Here is a 17,909-nt window from a genome sequence, read left to right on the forward strand (position 1 = left end):
CTGCAAAGTACCAAACAGACAAGGGGATAGAAAGATTGAGACTTTCTCTCTCCTTGGATCCATAGTATTTGGTGATGGAATCTTTCATTCTTTCCATGATAGGAAAGAATGAAAATGCATGAAGAGAAAGAAAATATGTCTTTTGGATTGGACCTCAGCGTTCCAGACACACACATGTATTATTCATCATCAGTGACTCATACGACGGCAGGGATCATCACTGATCCAAAAAAGACTACTTTCTCTTCATTTCTCTATATTGTTGATTCGTTAATTCATTAATTCACAAATTACAATTTTAAAACTATGTGATTCACAAAACCCCACGAAGGCATTATTATCTCAATTATGTACATAAAACCACTCTCACTACACTGTATTTCCGTCAATAATTAGCCTGCTGTTTATAAATCCTTCAATCAATTTAATTTTTCTATTAGTCCCATGTTTGTCACTAGGACACAGTTGGGCTTGAGTAGTTTTCATACTTTTTAGTAATATACTTAATACCCTTAAACAAAACATCCAGATCAGGAAAAAATCTTCATTACTCACCGTGGCCACTGGGTTCCTAAAACACTGAGGAAACCCTAAGGCTCCGAGTCGAGCGAAGATCCTGAAATGCGGTCCAATGGGTCCATTCTGAGAGCACAGGGCAGAGCAGATGATGAAGATGGTTAAGACACTCTCTCCACTGGTCCTTACATTTAACCTTTTATTTAATCAGGCAATCATTAACTTTATGTAAATATTTTTCTCTTAAGAAAATGAACAAATTTGATCTTGCCACTGACCCAGAATCAGAACATGTTACATAACCTTTACTCTTTAATCACATAGGGAACAGTCATAATATTCACATATTGTTTAATAATTGGACAATGTTTCACTCATTCATCTTACTGAAATATTTATAGATTCTCTCATTTAGCCAATTATAATAATAGATGAAAATGCATGAACATTAAGACCAAATACAAGATTTTAGTATATCCTTGGAATCTGTCCAAAGGATGTCCTCAAATACTGGAAGTGAACAAGGTTAATGTTACATCGGACCTCAGAGTTGCAGACACGTATTCATCGTACACAACTCGTACTCGAACAGTGGTCATCATCGATCCAATACTGTCCCTCTTTTTCTACATATATTTCTGTTTTTTACGGATAAATCTGTAATCGACTAATAATTTTCAACAATCCAATTTGGAAAAGCAAAGGAGGGCCCTCGTGTCCTGAATCTTTATAGAGAATTATTCTTACATCAATTAATCTTTCTTTCTTTAAACTCAATTTTCTGTATATACATTAATCAATACAATTTTTCATATATCCCATATTTAGCAATGAGATACAACTGCCTTCACTACTTACACTCCACACCTTTTAATAATACAGCAAATAACCTTTGAAAACATGCTGAAATCAAGGAAAGAATTACGTCTCTTACTCACAATTAGTCTCCCAGCTTCTCTAAGGAGTGGAAACCACTCAGTTTGTGACCATGGGAGATGCTTAAATCATCTCAAGAGTTTTCATTCTGAAGAGTATAGAGAGGAACAGACGAATTTCTTAAAAACTGAGGGAAATTCCCATTGATCCTGCTTACTGCTTTTCATTTACTCAGTATTTAGGTATTTATTATTTTTCTTAATATATAATTTTTACCTTAACAAACAAAAAAAAAAAAACCCTCAATCTTTAGACCTACCTTGAATAATCATATTTACTCTTACTTATACATTGATCAAAGACTTGATTTCATGATCTATTTATCTCTTAATGGTCATCAGTCTTTCTTATTTTATTAATGATATCCTTCGTCCCACCTTATATGTTTATAGATGGGCAACACTTCAGCACCATCTTGAAATATACTTCTTTATATTTGTTTAATGGTTCTATCGTTATTCCAAAAATAAAACCTTATCTACATCAGTGAAATCAATACAAGATATGATGCTTTTCTAGTCCTCACATCTCTCCACAGAAGCAACTCCCCCTGAGGGAACAGGCTGGTTCTGTTCAGTGCTGGACCTCCAAGATCCCAACTGGGGTCTTCATCATCCGTGACTCTCCCCTCACCAGCTGTTCTCATTAGTTCATACTTGAATCTGCATTTCTTCCTTTGTTTCTACACTTGCCTCAATCAAATTATTCATTCATTCACAATAATAAAGTGATTCACAAAAAACCAACAACTGAAGACACACAGATGGCCAACAGACACATGGAAAGGTGCTCAACATCACTAATCCAAGAAATGCAAATCAAACCATGAGAGGCATCACCTCACGCCTGTTAGACTTGCTATTATCAAAAAGACAAGAAACCACCTTTGGCGAGGATGTGGAGAAAAGGAAATCTATATACGTTGTTGGTGGAAAATGTAAATTGGTCCAACCACTATAGAAAACAGCACAGAGGGTCCTCAAAAAATTAAAACTGAACTGACATGGGACCCAGCAATTCCACTGCTGGGTATTTACCCAAAGAAAATGAAAACTCTAAATCAAAATGCTACCTGCATCCCAATGTTCACTACAGCGTTATGTACAACAGCCAAGACATGGTAACAACTTGGTAATCCATGGTGTCCACTGGTGGATGAATGGATAAAGAAAAGGTGGTCTATTTCTACAATGGAATATTATCAGCCATTAAAAAGGGGGATATCTGGCCATTTGTGACAACATGGATGGAACTGTAGGGTATTCTGCTAAGTGAAATGTCAAACAAGAAAGGTAAATACTGTATTATCTCACTTATGTGGAATTTACAAAAAAAAAGAGAAAAGACAGAAAAACAGAGATGGAGAGGGATAAGGGAAGGAAGGAAGAAAAGGAAGGATGGAGGGGAAAAGGAAGAAAGAAAGGCAGTCAGAGCTCTTAGCTGCAGAAAACAGATTTTGGTTGCCAGAGGTGGGGTCTATGGGGTGGACAGTTGAGTTAAGAGGATCAAAAGGTACTAATTTCCAGTAATCAAATAAGTAAGCCATGGGGATATAGTGTCCAGAATGGTGACTGTGGTTAAGGCTGTACTGCATATTTAAAAGTTGGTAAGAGAGTAAATCTTTAAAAGTTCTCATCACAAGAAAAAAATATTTGTTACTATCTAAGATGACAGACGTCAAGTCTTACTGAGGTGAGAGTCATGTTGAATCATTATGGTAAACACATGAAGCTGATATAACACAAAGTCTTCAATCTTGCACATTATTGATTTAAGCAGCATAATGCTTCATTTCATATTTATCATTGTGCCATGGTTAACTTTAACATTACTTAATACCTTTTAACAATGGAGTAAATATTCTTAAACAAGGGGCCCATTCCAAGACAACCACTTCGTCCATTACTCACCTGGTCTCTCCAGACACAAAAGGTATGTGACACTCCTCAGATGAAAGAACTTTAAATCACCTCAAGTATAAAATCTAAAGGGTACCAAGCAGAGAGACGGTCAAGGTACTGAGATACCCTCTCTGTCGATGCACATTAAACCATTCATTTTCCCAGTCATTCGGACGTTTACTAATTCATTGTAACACTTCTTTCTCTCTCTTAATAAATCAAATGTCAAACACGTAACTAATTCAGTCAGTAACTAACTTATCACTGTCCATATCACTCTTACTCAAAGACATATGCACTTGAAGCTTTTGCTTTTCATTCCAACATTTTTTTATTCCAATATTTTTGTTATGTAATTTAACAATGAATGCTTCATCTATTTTAGTTACATTCAGTTATATATTTCTTTTTCATCCTGTCATTGATTCTTTATAATAATATTTTTAAGTTACCAGGTACACGAAGACCAAATACACTGCTCTCCTACACAGCTGATACCTCTGTGGGATCACTTCACTCCTACAGAGCCTATAAAGCTACCTGTAGGGTAGGAAAAGATGACTGAAGGGATGAGATTTCTCTTGTGTTTGACCACAGACCATCATTTATCCAGGTCTGGCCCTCATTATCTGAATTGATATCTACGTTTTTATTGATAAATTCATCATGTCATTACTGACAATAAAATAAATGCCTCGGGAATCACAAAACCCAAAAAAAAGCTCCTTGAATATCTCAATTGTTTATCTACAGAATTATCTCTCACTTTAAATATATATCTTTCATTAACTGATTTCAGTATTTCCTATGCTTCCTCCTAACCCCATTTTTACTGTTTTCATAGTTTGATGATCAGGGTATTTCACACTTTTTAATAATGCAGTGAAAACCTTTTTAAAAATCACACAACCTAGAAAAGAACTTTGAATATTACTCACACTAGTCTCCACGCTTTTAAACCACAGGTGCAACCACAGAGCTTGTCACAATACTAGAATGCTGACATCAGCCGAATGAAACCATTCTAAGGAATCCAAGGCAGAGCAAATGATAAAAACAGATTGAGACATTATGCTCACTGGCCCTTTCATGCCACCGTTAATTTAGGTGCTTATTTATTAAGCAGCGAACTGAAATAATATATATTTTATTTTCTCTTAAGTAAATGAACACTATCAATCTTGCCACTGATAGACAAAATGAACACTATTACTTATCAGTAACTCTCTAATCCTTAGTCGAAGAATGACACCCTTGTCCTATGTATTCCCTGACAGACGTAAGTGTTTTCAAGATACGTTAAGACTATTCCTTGCCTACCCACAAATTTGTATAATTCTACAATATTTCACTGCCTTCACCTTTATTTATTGGTGTGTTAGTTTACTGATTATTTCATTGATCAAATTATAAAAAATGAAAAGAAAAAGCATGAACATAACAAACAAAAACAAAATACATATATCTCCTTGGTGTACTCCTGACATGTACCTATGAAATCACCTCAAACAAGACAATGGACCAGATTCTACTTCTGTTCAACCTCAGAGTTCCAGACACGTATTGAACATACACAGCTAATACACCACAGTAGGCATCATCGATCCAATATTGTCCCTCATTTCCTTCATTCATTTCTACAGTTTTATTGACTAACTCAGTAATTCACTAATAATTTGAAACTCTATTGTTCACAAACCCAAGAAGAGTCATGATACCTGCACTCTGTACATAGACCATTCACACATCAATGTATCTCCTTGAAAATTATGATGCTGTGTTTCATCTATGCATTAATCAATATAATGTTTCATAAAATTGAATATTTATCACTGAGCTACAGTTATCCTCTGGGATTCCACAGGAAATTTTCAAATACTACCCTGAACACACAAACAAAATAAAATCACAGCAACTAAGAAAAGAAACTGGACTGTTATTATCTATTATTATTATTGTGTTTCTAAGACAGAGATGCAATCATAAGGCACACCTCCATGGAATGATTCTTAATCAGCTCAGATGTGTCCATTTTGGGCATTACAAAGCACAGATGATGAAAAAGAAAAAGAAAATTTACCCCATTGTCTCCTACTTTCTAACTTTCATTTACTCAGTCATTGGAAATTTATAACTTTTGCACCACATAAAGACTTTTTTTCTTAAAGAAAGAACAGCCTCAAAATTGAGAATGACCAAGAATAATTAATTGGATCTTTATTTTTCATATCTATATAATCCTTTACCAAAGAGGTAACATCCTTGATGAATTTCATACTGGGCATCAGTGTTTGCAATTTTTATTACCTTCTTGCTAACCATAGATGTTCATAGGTAGACAACAATTTGCCTTTTCCTTTTCCTGTTATTTATGTATCATTAATGGTTCTATCATTCATCCATAAATGATATTAAATATAAATTTACTAACTCAAAATAAAAGAATGATCTCTATACATTCCTAATATCTCTATACAGAATCAAATAAAGAGAATAGAGTATATACCGTGTTGGACCTCGGGGTTACAGACAAATTATTCAGCCCCCAAGACTCATGTTCTAAAAATCATTAGTTCATTTGAGTCCAAATTCAGTTCATTCATTTATATACTTGTATCAATTAAATCATTACTTTATTGATAATAATAACATAAATACATGATTAACAAAAATCAAAGAACAAGACACTGACTATGCCAAACTTCTCCCTAATCATTACCAAAACTGATGGTATCTCTTTCATGAATCAACATCAAACTTCTCTGTCACCACTTACTCAACATAAGGTTTCCTATCATACTCATCAGTGGGGCATAATTGCCCTTTTGCTTGTTTTCTTTATTTTAAAAATACTTTGAAAACCCATGAACACATGACCCAAACCAAGACAAACACTTGGACCACTCCTCACCTTGGTCTCTGACCTCTGACCCCAAGACCCTCAGAACCTTGATCACAGTGGAGGATGACATCACCTTCAGCTTCGATTCTGCAAAGTACCAAACAGACAAGGGGATAGAAAGATTGAGACTTCCTCTCTCCAAGGATCCATATATTGGCTTATTGATTCTTTCCTTGGTTCAGTTATAATAAAGGATGAAAATGCATGAAGAGAAAGAAGACAATTCTGTAGTTGGACCTCAGAGTTCCAGACACGAATTATTTGTCATCGATGACTCATACGCTGGCATAGGTCATCATCGATCCAGAAAAGACTACCTGCTCTTCATTCATCCCATATTATTTATTGATTAATTTATTAATACACTAATTACAATTTTAAAACTGTATGATTCACAGAACCCCAAGAAGCCACTGTTATCCCTAATACATATCTCGACTCATTCTCACATCATGTGTCTCTGTCATTAATTATCCCACTTTTCATAAATGCTTTAACCATTGTAATGCTTCCCATTAATTTCATATTTATCACTGGGACACAGTTTGACTTCTTTTGAGTATTTTTCGTACATTTTCTTAATGCAATGAATACCCTTCAACAAATCACCCAAACCAAGACAAGAACTTCGATTATTGCTCACATTGGCCTCTGGGCTCCTAAAACAGAGACGTAATCCAAAGGTTCACGATCAAGAAAAGATCCTGAAATGAAGTCCAGCATGTATTCTGAGGCATATACAGGGCAGAAAAGATGGTAAAAATGGTTGAGATATTTTCTCCCCTGAACCTTGTATTTAACCTTTTATTTAAGCAGCTCCTAGGTAATAGTTAATTTGGTGTAATATAATTTTTCTCCTAAAAAAATGAACAAGAGTGATCTTGCCACTGACTCAGAATGTGAACATTAGCCATGACTTTTACTCTTTTAGCAACACAGGTAATATATACCATGTCGTGGTTTATATAATTACACAGTGCTTCACTCATTCATCTTAACTTATTTACATATTGATTTATAGAGTCTATCATTCATCCAATTACATTAACAAGTGAATATGCATAACAATAAAGGCTGAATACAAATCTTAGTATATTCCTGATATCTGTCTTTAGGATGCCTTTAAATAATGGGAAGGGACTAGATTAATTTTATAATGGATCTCCAAGCTCGAGACACATATTCATCGTATACGACTCACACGCGACCAGCAGTCACCATCAATCCAATACTGTCCCTCATTTGCTTCATTCATTTCTACGTTGTTGATTCATGAATTCTTTATTGCACTAGTAACAATTTTAGAATCCTACCATTCACAAAACCCAAGCAGAATCATGATATCCCTATTCTGTAAATAGATCATTCTCATGTCTATGTATCTCTTTGTAAAATTGTGATGCTATTTTACAAATATGCATTCATCAATTAATATTTGATAAACTATCACTAAATTACAGTTTTCCTTCTGTGATTCTATATGAATGTTCAAATAATACACTGACTACAACAAACACAAACAAATATCACCAAATCCAAGATAAGAAAATTGACGATTGTTCACATTGGTCTCTGTGCTTCTTCTAACACAAAGGCGCAATTACCAGGTGCACCACCATGGAAAAACATTTAATCAGCTGGAATGTGTCAAGTTGGAGGAGTACAAAGCACAGCAACTGAGGGGAATAAAAGAGAAAGGAAAACTCACCCCTACTGATTCTTGCTTTCTACATTTCATTTACTCAGTCATTACAACGTTTTCATGTGTAGAGAGAACAAACTCAAACTTCAAAATGACCCAGAAGAATTAATGGAGTCTTAATTATCGTTGTTCACATGATTCTTGGCCAATAAGGGACATCTCTGATTCATTTATTGCATAATGGGCATCAGTGTTGACAATTTTTATTAGTACTTTTTATCTGATCATAGAAATACATAGGTAGATAATGATTTATCTTTTCTTCAATGTTTATTATTTACATATGTTTAATGGTTCATTCATTGGCCCATTAATAGTATTAAATCTAAATTTAAAAACCAAAACATGAATCTGATCTTTATATATTTCTAACATCTGTCCATAGGATCAAAAAAGAGAACAGAGAGTATATATTATGTTGTTGCTCAGGGTTCTGGACACACTAGTCACTGTCGATAACTAATTAGGTAATCATCATTTGAGTTCACCTTTAGCTAACTCATTTATATAGTTGTATCAATTAAGTCATTATTTTATTGATGATAATAATAACATAAATACATGGTTAACAAAAAACAAAAAGCAAGACACTGACTATCCCAAATTTCTCTCTAATCATTACCAAAATAGATCATATGTCTCTTAAAAATAAATATCAATGTTGTTGATTATCAATTAATCAAAATAAAGTTTCATATCATATTTATCTTTAGGCCATAGTTAAAATCTTTTTTATTAAATTTATTACTTTTTAATAATATGGTGAAAACCCTTAAACATATGTTCCAAACGAAGACAAAACTTTTGGCCATGACTCACCTTGGTCTCTGTCACAAAACAACATGGTAACCTGGATCACAATGAAGGGTGAAATCACCACGAGCTCCTACTCTGTAAAATACCAAACAGAGAAGGTGACAAAAAGATTGAGACTTTCTCTCTCCATGAATCCATAGTGTTTGGTGATGGAGTCTTTCATTCGTTCCATGGCAGGAAAGAATGAAAAGCCATAAAGAGAACAGAGACGTGTCTTTTGGATTGGACCTCAGCGTTCCAGACACAGACACGTATTATTCGTCATCGACGACTCATACGCCAGTAGGGATCATCATCGATCCAGGAAAGACCATGGTCTCCTCACTCGTCCCATATGCTGAACTGATCAATTAACTAATAGATTCACTCACTAGAATGGATAACTCAATGATTCACCACCCCAAGAAGGCACTGGCATCCCCAAACTTCTCTGGGACCGTTCCCCCATCATATATATTTCAAATCTCTTCTCCCTGTCTCCCTTGGGCTGTAATCCAGACAATGCTTCCTTTTTGTCTCCTTATTGTCAATAGCATAAAAGTGGCCTTCTTGCATTACACTCCAAGCACTTTGGAGATGGAGTCCATGTCCCTGGGCGACCCACCCAGACCAAGATCAGAGGACTGACTGTGCTCACATGGGTCTGCTGGCTCCTCAACCGCAGATGCAACCTTAGGCTGCTGATCCAGGAGGACTCCTTCATTCAGGTCCAGTGTGGCCATTCTGGGGGCTAGGAAGCCAAGCAGATGACAAAAATATCAAACCAAGACCAAAAATTAGCCCCTTTCATGCCTGACATCTGTCTGCAAGATGCCTTCTCGCATGGAGAACGGCCTGGGTTCCTGTTCTGTTGGACCTCAGACTTCCAGTCATGTATTCATCGTACACAACTCATACGCCACCAGTAGTCATCATTGATCCAATATTCTCCCTCTTTTTCTGCATTCCTTTCAACACGATGTCTTGACAGATTCACTAATTCACTGATCACCATGGACACCCCCAGGATCCACAAAACCCAAGGAGAGACATGAGACCTCTCATCTGTCAAGAGATCATTCCCCCATTCATGGATCTCATTTTTCAAATCATGAGGCTGATTTTCATTTATGCATCAATCAATTCATGTGTCCTAAAATTCTGTTTATCAATGAGCTACACTGTGCCTTCTGTGATACTATACAGAAATTTCAACTAACACACTGCAAATAAGCACGCACAAAATGTCATCCTAGCCAAGAGCAGAAACTTGGCTCATACTCACTTTGGTCTCTAGGCCTCCAAATGAGACAGACACAATCATAAGGCCCACCACGGAGGAAGGAGGCTCCATCGCCTCGAATGCGCCCATTTGGAGGGGCACACAGCAGTCAGTGAGGGAAAAAAAGAAAGAGAAAGGAGAATTCATCGTCATTCATTCTTCTCCCGCCCTTTCACCTACTCAGCACTTACAAATTTATAACATTTTCATAACGGAGGGATTTTTTTTCCTCTAAACACAAACAAAAGAACAAGAAGCACAACAACAGAAAAAAAAATCCTCCAAATTCAGAAGGAGCCCGAACACCTGAAACCATCATTATTCACGTCTGGTCATTCTTGGCCAAAGAGCTGATGCCTTTGACCCAAATCATTGATCCTGGGCATCAGCGGGGGCCATCTGTGTTCATCTTTCCCGCCTCGCCATGGATGCTGACGGGTAGACAATGATTTACCTTTCCTTCGTTACCTACTACTGACCTGGCCTCACTACTGCTTCTCTCATGGATCCACTGAGATTAGTAAAATCAAGACCTGTTGATCCGAAATGCGAACGGGATCACTATACACTCCTGACATCTCTCCGTGGGATCACACAAGACACGGAAGCAAGGGAGTGTCTATGTGGCTGGACTCAGGGTTCCAGACACACTGTTCACTGGCCGTGGCACATCGGCCCACCACCACGGGTTCACTGGGGCCCATTTTGACTTCTTTCCTTGGTACAGTTGGATCCATTTAGTCATTACTTCCTTGACAATCATCAGACAAACACATGTCTATCCAAAACCCGAAAGCAAGACTCTGCAATATCCCACACTCCTCTCCAATCATTACCAGAATTGCTGGCATCTCTATTCTGAATGAGTAGCCATGTTCTCTGGCACCTCCTTCTCAACATAAGGTTTCCCAGCACACTCATCAGTGGGACAGAAGCACCCTTGGATTGTACTCCTCATTGGGAAAAACACTATGGAAACCCTCGAACAAACCACCCCAACCAAGACAGGCCCTTGCACCCCTCCTCACCTTGGTCTCCGACCTCTGACCCCAGGACCCTTAGAACCTTGATCACAGTGGAGGACGACATCACCTTCAGCTGTGATTCTGCAAAGTACCAAACAGACAAGGGGACAGAAAGATTGAGACTTTCTCTCTCCATGGATGCATAGTGTTTGGTGATGGAGTCTTTCATTCGTTCCATGGCAGGAAAGAACGAAAAGGCATGAAGAGAAAGGAGACGTGTCTTTTGGACTGGACCTCAGCGTTCCAGACACAGACACGTATTATTCGTCATCGATGACTCATACGCCGGTAGGGATCATCATCGATCCAGGAAAGACTACGGTCTCCTAGCTTGTCCCATACGCTGAACTGATTAATTCACCGATTCACTAATTGTAATTTTAAAACTATATGATTCGCACAACCCAAGAAGACCTTGATATCCTCAGTGTGTCTCTACAACCATTCTCACATCATTATATCCTTCATTATCACTTTTTCACGTACGTATTAATATAATGCTTCATATTCGTCACTTAATTATCAATAGCATTAAAATGGCCTTCTTTATATTTCCAATATTTTGTTCACGCAGTAAATGCCCTTAAACAAACCACACAAACCAAGATTAGAAGTCTGCGCTCACACTGGTCTACTGGCTCCTCAACCACAGATGTAACCCTAGGCTGGTGATCAAGGAAGAACCCTTCATTCAGGTCCAGTGCATCCATTCTGAGGGATATAAAGAACAGTAGATGAGAAAAATGGTTGTGACAGTCTCCGCATTGGCCTTGCTTTGACGTTCACATAGTTATTTAGGCCATCATTAATTTAGTGTATATATTTAGTCTGTTAAAAAAAGGAACAAATCTGAGCTTGTCAATGATCCAGAATATGAACATGGTCTATACCTTATCCTGTCTACGTCATCCTTCCCCTATGTAATAACATTCATTACCTTTCACTTCTAATTGAACTTCAGGGTTTCTGTGATATATTAATATTATTTCTAGCCTCATGTATTTCTGTAATTGGACAATATTTTACTCTATTCATTTTTACTTTTAACTATTTATTTATAGATCTCACATCTTCCAGTTATAATCATAGATTGATAATACATGAAACAAAGACCAAAAATAAGCCCCTCATCCCTAATCTGCCTAGAGGATCACGTCAATCAGGACAAAGGGAGCCACTCTATTTGCACTGGACCTCAGCGTTCCGGACAGGGATTAATCCTGTAGGTCCCATATGTCACAGCAGTCATCATTGCTCCAACATCGTTCCCCTTTCCCTACCCACATTTCTACTTTTTCGATTAAATCAAAACTCACTAACAATGTCAGCAGTACAGCACAAAAAAAGAAACCCAAGAAGAGTATTGATGTACACAGAATTTTTCTTACTTGAATATCTCTCTCTCATTAATACTCTCAGTTTTCCATATGTGCATCAATCAACATAATGGTCTATCCATACTGAACACTGAGCTACACCTGCCTTCTCTACTTACCTTCCACACACTTCGTAAAAATATAGTGAAATCCCTTCAAAGAAAAAAGCAACTGAGAAAAGAATTTCAACTGTTACTCACATTAATCCCCATTCTTCTATCAACACAGGCAAGCACAGAGCACGTGTCCACGGAAACACTGAGTCGTCTCTAGGGCACTCATCCTGAGCAGGACAGAACACAGCAGATGATAAAAAAGACTGAGACCTCATCACCATTGATCCTTGTTTCCCACGTTGCATTTACTCAGTATTCAGGTATTTTTTTCTTCCTCTCTATGATTTTTATCTTGTGAAAATAAAAAATTCAGTCTTCAGCCTGTAACAGAACAATGAAACTGACTCTTACATAAGCATGTCTATAGAGCATGGGAAAGTGGTGACTTTCATCCATTTATTTGACAACAGTGTTTTCAATTTCTATTAACTATAGCTTCTGATTTAATGCAATCCCTATCAAATTACCCAGGACATGTTTCACACAACGAGAACAAATCATAAAATTTATATGGAACCACAAAAGACCTAGAATTGCCAAAGCATTACTGAAGAGAAAGAAAGAGGCTGGAGGAATAACTCTCCCAGACTTCAGACAATACTACAGAGCTACAGTCATCAAGACAGCATGGTGTTGGCGCAAAAACTGACATATAGACCAATGGAACAGAATAGAGAGCCCAGAAATGAAGCCACAAACTTTTGGTCAACCCATCTTTGACAAAGGAGGCAAGAATATACAACGGAATAAAGACAGTCTCTTCAGCAAATGGTGTTGGGAAAACTGGACAGCAGCATGTAAAGCAATGAAGCTAGAACACTCCCTTATACCACACACAAAAATACTCAAAATGGATCATAGACTTAAACATAAGACAAGATACAATAAACCTCCTAGAAGAAAATATAGGCAAAACATTATCTGACATACATTTCAAAAATGTTCTCCTAGAACAGTCTACTCAGCCATAGAAATAAAAGCAAGAATAAACAAATGGGACCTAATGAAACGTACAAGCTTCTGCACAGCAAAGGAAATCATAAGAAAAACAAAAAGACAACCTATGTCTGGGAGAAAATTTTTGCAAATGAAACCGACAAAGGCTTGATCTCCAGAATATATAAGCAGCTCATACAACTTAGTAAGAAACAACCAAACAACCCAATCCAAAAATGGGCAAAAGACCTAAACAAGCAATTCTCCAAGGAAGACATACAGATGATCAATAGGCACATGAAAAAATGCTCAATATCACTAACTATCAGAGAAATGTAAATCAAAACTACAATTAGGTATCACACCTCACACCAGTCAGAATGGCCATCATTCAAAAGTCCACAAATGACAAGTGCTGGAGAGGCTGTGGAGAAAGGGGAACCCTCCTACACTGCTGGTGGGAATGCAGTTTGGTGCAGCCACTGTGGAAAACAGTGTGGAGATTCCTCAAAAGACTAGGAATAGACTTACCATATGACCCAGGAATCCCGCTCCTGGGCATATATCCAGAAGGAACCCTACTTCAAAATGACACCTGCACCCCAATGTTCACAGCAGCACTATTTACAATAGCCAAGACATGGAAACAGCCTAAATGTCCATCAACAGATGACTGGATAAAGAAGATGTGGTATATTTATACAATGGAATACCACTCAGCCATAAATCGACAACATAATGCCATTTACAGCAACATGGATGTTCCTAGAGAATGTCATTCTACGTGAAGTAAGCCAGAAAGAGAAAGAAAAATACCATATTAAGACTGCTCATATGTGGAATCTAGAAAAAAAAAAGCATAAATACAAAACAGAAATAGACTCATAGACATAGAATACAAACTTGTGGTTGCCAAGGGGGTGGAGGGTGGGAAGGGATAGATGGGATTTCAAAATTGTAGGACAGATAAACAAGATTATACTGTATAGCACAGGGAAATATACACAAGATCTTATGGTAGCTCACAGAGAAAAAAATGTGACAATGAATATATATATATGTTCATGTATAACTGAAAAATTGTGCTGTACACTGGAACTTGACACAATATTGTAAAATGATTATAAATCAATAAAAATGTTAAAAAAAAAACTATAGCTTCTGCTTCACCAAATATGTTCATAATGGACAGGCTTCACCCTATTTTGCCATATGTATTTAAAAATATTTGCTTGAATCTTCAATGATAGATCCATTAATAGTAACAAATCTAAGTCTATGAAATCTATACCAAATATAATTTTTGTATTCCTGGGTCACTCTCTAGAATCAGTTGCAACAGAGGGAATAGGCCACTTATGTTCTGTGCTGGACCTCAGATTTCAGACATGTTTTCATCGTCCAGGACTCCTCCCGTCACGATCATCATCATTGGTCCAGGGCTGAGTCTCTTTTCTTTGTTTCTTTCTATTTCTTTGTTTACTAATTCAGTACATCACTAATAATAATTTAAAAGCCCTACTATTCACAAAAACAAAGAAGATTCATGTTATCTCTCTTCCATATAGGAATCATTCTCGCTCAATTTATCTTTTTTAAATTTTTTTTTCCAAGTACACACTAATCAATTAATGTGTCATAAATTTCTATATTTATCACTGAGCTACAGTTCTCTTTCTGTGGCTCTCTGTGGCTTGTTCAAATTGTACACTGAGCACACACACACACATACACACACATACACACACCCCAAAAATAGACAAGAAATTTAACTATTACCCACATTGTTCTCAGTGCCTCTAAAAGACAGATGCAGTCATAGGGTTCACCTTCATGAAACGAGGCTTAATCAACTCGAATGAGTCCATTTTGAAAGGTATAAAACAGTAAATGGGGAAAAAAAAGAAAGGAAAATTTATTGCCATTGATTCCTATTTTCTATATTTCATTGACCCAGGTCATTTAGGAATTTGTAATTTTTTCATAATATAGTTATTGTTTTCTGTTAACAGAAAGAAAAACCTCTAACTTGAGATTGACTCAGAAAAAATAACTCCTACTTATTCATATCTTTATGATTTTTGGCCAAAGAGCTGATACCCTTCATCCATTTATTTCATAAAGGGCATAAGTGTTGGCAGTTCTTATTAATGTTTCTTGCTTCACCATATATGTTCATAATGTCATGACAATTTACCTTTTTATATTTATTATTTATTTATCTTTAATGGTCCTATCATTCATTTATTAATAATTTTAAATCTCAGTCTAAAAACTTGAACTTCATACATTCTTACTATCTGTCCATAGGACTGAATAAATGGAGAAATAGACTGTGTATTGTGTTGGACCTCAAGGTTCTAGAAACTTATTATTCATCGTCCATGACTCATCCACCACCAGACCTAATCATTGGTTCACTTGAGGATGAATTTTACTACACTGATTTATTTGTATCAATTAAATCATTACCTCACTGATAATAATAAAGTAAATACATGGTTAACGAAAACCAAAAAGGAAGACACTTGAGTATCCCTAACTTCTCTGAACTCATTCCTGAAAGAGGTTATAGCTTTCTCATTAGTAAGTATCAATGCTATACTTTATCAATTAATCAACATGAGGTTTCATATCATATTTATCTTTGGGCCATAGCTAACCTTTGGATTATATGTATTACTTTTAATAATACTATGAGAACCCATAAATAAATGACAAAACCAAGACAAGAGCTTTGGCCATTACTCACCTTGCTGTCTGCCCTACAACAACCTTGATCACAGTGGACGATCAAATCACCTTCAGCTTCGATTCTAAAAATTACCAAACACACAAGAGGATAAAGAGATTGAGACTTTTCTCTTCATTGATGCATATATTTGCTTATTCATGCTTTGACTGGTTCAATTATAGTAAAGAATGAAAATGCATGAAGAGAAAGAAGACATGTCTTTTGGTTGGACCTCAGAGTTCCAGACACAAATTATTCGTCATCGATGACTCATACGCTGGCATATATCATCATCGATCCAGAAAAGACTACCTTCTCTTCATACATCCCATATTATTTATCCATTAATTTATTAATTCACTAATTATAATTTTAAAACTCTATGATTCACAAAACCCCAAGAAAGCACTGTTATCCCTAATATGTAGAATCATCACACCAGTTATCTCTGTCATTAATTATTCCACTTTTCATAAATGCTTTAATCACTGTCATCCTTCTTATTAACCCCGTATTGATCACAAGTAAACAGCTGGACTTCTCTGAGTATTTGTCTTATTTTTTATTAATACAGTGAACACTCTGAAACAAACCACCCAAACAGAGACAAGAAGTTATTGCTCACACAGTTCTGCCGGTTCCTAAAACAGAGACGCAATCCTTAGGCTCACGATCATGGAAATGTCCTGAAATTAGGTCCAGTGGGTCCATTCTGAGGAGTACAGGGCAGAGCACATGATAGAAATGGTTGAGACACTCTCTCCACTGATCCTTACATTTAACTTTTCATTTAATCAGTCCTTAGAAGATCATGTATCTGGTGTAATTATTTTCCTCTCTTAAGAAAATAAACAAGTGTGATCTTGCCACTGATGTCCATCTGAACATCACTTAAGACTTTTATTACCTTAGCCACCCAGGTAACAGTCATGTAAGTCATATATTTTATGTAATTGGATAACGCTTCACTCATCCACCTTTACTTAATTCTCTCATTTATCCAGTTAAAATAATAAATGAAAATGCATGAACATGAAGTCCAAATGCAAGACCTTAGTATATTTGTGACTTTTCTCTGTAGGATGCCTTCAAATACTGGAAAGGAACTAGATTAGTTTTATATTGGACCTCAGAGTTTCACACATGTAGTCACCGTATTTGACTCATACGCGACCAGTAGTCATCATCGATCCAATATTGTCCCTCTTTTTCAACATACATTTTATTTGTCTATTGATTAAATGTATAATTCAATAATAATGTTTAAGCAGTAAAATTAAACAAAAAATAAGAGCCTTTATGTCCAGAATCCACAGAGAATTATTCTCACATCAATATATTTCTTTTATTAATGAAACTAAGTTTTCCGCACACGTGTTAATCAATACAGTTTTCATATATCCACATTCAGGAATGAGATACACCTGCTGCCGTCACTTACATTCCACACTTTTTAATAATATAGAAGACAATCTTGAAAAACATCCTTAAACCAAGAAATGAACTTCAACTATTACTCACATTAATCCCTCAACGTTGATTAAGAAGTGGTAACCATACAGTTTGTGACTGTGGGAGATGCTTAAATCATCTCAAGTGTTTTCATGCTGGAGAGTATAGAGAGAAACAGATTATTTTTTTTTTAAATGAGGTCAAATCCCCATTGAGCCCGCTTACAACACTTCAGT

General features: G+C 36.4%; 1 long non-coding RNA gene, 10 other non-coding genes and 3 pseudogenes across 47 annotated transcripts in view; all 14 read right to left on the minus strand.

Annotated features, from left to right (window-relative positions):
- LOC105079931 (uncharacterized) overlaps nt 1-17,909 on the minus strand; it is a 175,443-nt gene that overhangs the window by 77,241 nt on the left and 80,293 nt on the right. For 30 of the 37 annotated variants that reach the window (XR_012507365.1, XR_012507362.1, XR_012507361.1 and 27 more), the window contains 15 exons: nt 17,743-17,828; nt 16,847-16,933; nt 15,271-16,303; nt 12,636-12,718; nt 11,685-11,770; nt 11,063-11,140; nt 10,038-10,109; nt 9,411-9,503; nt 8,777-8,848; nt 6,899-7,931; nt 6,265-6,342; nt 4,292-4,377; nt 3,363-3,436; nt 1,455-1,540; nt 556-642 (listed from right to left, as the gene is read on the minus strand). This is a non-coding gene — a long non-coding RNA (uncharacterized LOC105079931). Of the gene's footprint in view, nt 1-555; nt 643-1,454; nt 1,541-3,362; nt 3,437-4,291; nt 4,378-6,264; nt 6,343-6,898; nt 7,932-8,776; nt 8,849-9,410; nt 9,504-10,037; nt 10,110-11,062; nt 11,141-11,661; nt 11,771-12,635; nt 12,719-15,270; nt 16,304-16,846; nt 16,934-17,742; nt 17,829-17,909 lie in introns of all 37 variants that reach the window. The other 7 variants (XR_012507366.1, XR_012507367.1, XR_012507357.1 and 4 more) reach the window with 7 other exon arrangements.
- LOC123612497 (small nucleolar RNA SNORD113/SNORD114 family) lies at nt 148-228 on the minus strand (annotated as a pseudogene).
- Nucleotides 1,054-1,125, minus strand: LOC123612495 (small nucleolar RNA SNORD113/SNORD114 family). Its single transcript, XR_006719764.1, has one exon. It is a non-coding gene; the product is annotated as a small nucleolar RNA SNORD113/SNORD114 family (small nucleolar RNA).
- On the minus strand, nt 4,891-4,961 carry LOC123612453 (small nucleolar RNA SNORD113/SNORD114 family). Its single transcript, XR_006719723.1, has one exon. It is a non-coding gene; the product is annotated as a small nucleolar RNA SNORD113/SNORD114 family (small nucleolar RNA).
- On the minus strand, nt 6,487-6,561 carry LOC123612491 (small nucleolar RNA SNORD113/SNORD114 family). The gene has a single exon (XR_006719760.1). It is a non-coding gene; the product is annotated as a small nucleolar RNA SNORD113/SNORD114 family (small nucleolar RNA).
- On the minus strand, nt 7,412-7,483 carry LOC123612518 (small nucleolar RNA SNORD113/SNORD114 family). Its single transcript, XR_006719777.1, has one exon. It is a non-coding gene; the product is annotated as a small nucleolar RNA SNORD113/SNORD114 family (small nucleolar RNA).
- Nucleotides 8,996-9,076, minus strand: LOC123612498 (small nucleolar RNA SNORD113/SNORD114 family; annotated as a pseudogene).
- LOC123612468 (small nucleolar RNA SNORD113/SNORD114 family) lies at nt 9,624-9,695 on the minus strand. The gene has a single exon (XR_006719737.1). It is a non-coding gene; the product is annotated as a small nucleolar RNA SNORD113/SNORD114 family (small nucleolar RNA).
- LOC123612502 (small nucleolar RNA SNORD113/SNORD114 family) lies at nt 11,288-11,368 on the minus strand (annotated as a pseudogene).
- On the minus strand, nt 12,248-12,318 carry LOC123612461 (small nucleolar RNA SNORD113/SNORD114 family). Its single transcript, XR_006719730.1, has one exon. It is a non-coding gene; the product is annotated as a small nucleolar RNA SNORD113/SNORD114 family (small nucleolar RNA).
- On the minus strand, nt 14,856-14,926 carry LOC123612454 (small nucleolar RNA SNORD113/SNORD114 family). Its single transcript, XR_006719724.1, has one exon. It is a non-coding gene; the product is annotated as a small nucleolar RNA SNORD113/SNORD114 family (small nucleolar RNA).
- On the minus strand, nt 15,833-15,907 carry LOC123612509 (small nucleolar RNA SNORD113/SNORD114 family). The gene has a single exon (XR_006719772.1). It is a non-coding gene; the product is annotated as a small nucleolar RNA SNORD113/SNORD114 family (small nucleolar RNA).
- LOC123612489 (small nucleolar RNA SNORD113/SNORD114 family) lies at nt 16,448-16,522 on the minus strand. The gene has a single exon (XR_006719758.1). It is a non-coding gene; the product is annotated as a small nucleolar RNA SNORD113/SNORD114 family (small nucleolar RNA).
- Nucleotides 17,344-17,415, minus strand: LOC123612485 (small nucleolar RNA SNORD113/SNORD114 family). Its single transcript, XR_006719754.1, has one exon. It is a non-coding gene; the product is annotated as a small nucleolar RNA SNORD113/SNORD114 family (small nucleolar RNA).

Source organism: Camelus bactrianus, chromosome 6, assembly GCF_048773025.1.
Source record: "Camelus bactrianus isolate YW-2024 breed Bactrian camel chromosome 6, ASM4877302v1, whole genome shotgun sequence".
NCBI classification, from domain to species: Eukaryota; Metazoa; Chordata; class Mammalia; order Artiodactyla; family Camelidae; genus Camelus; species Camelus bactrianus.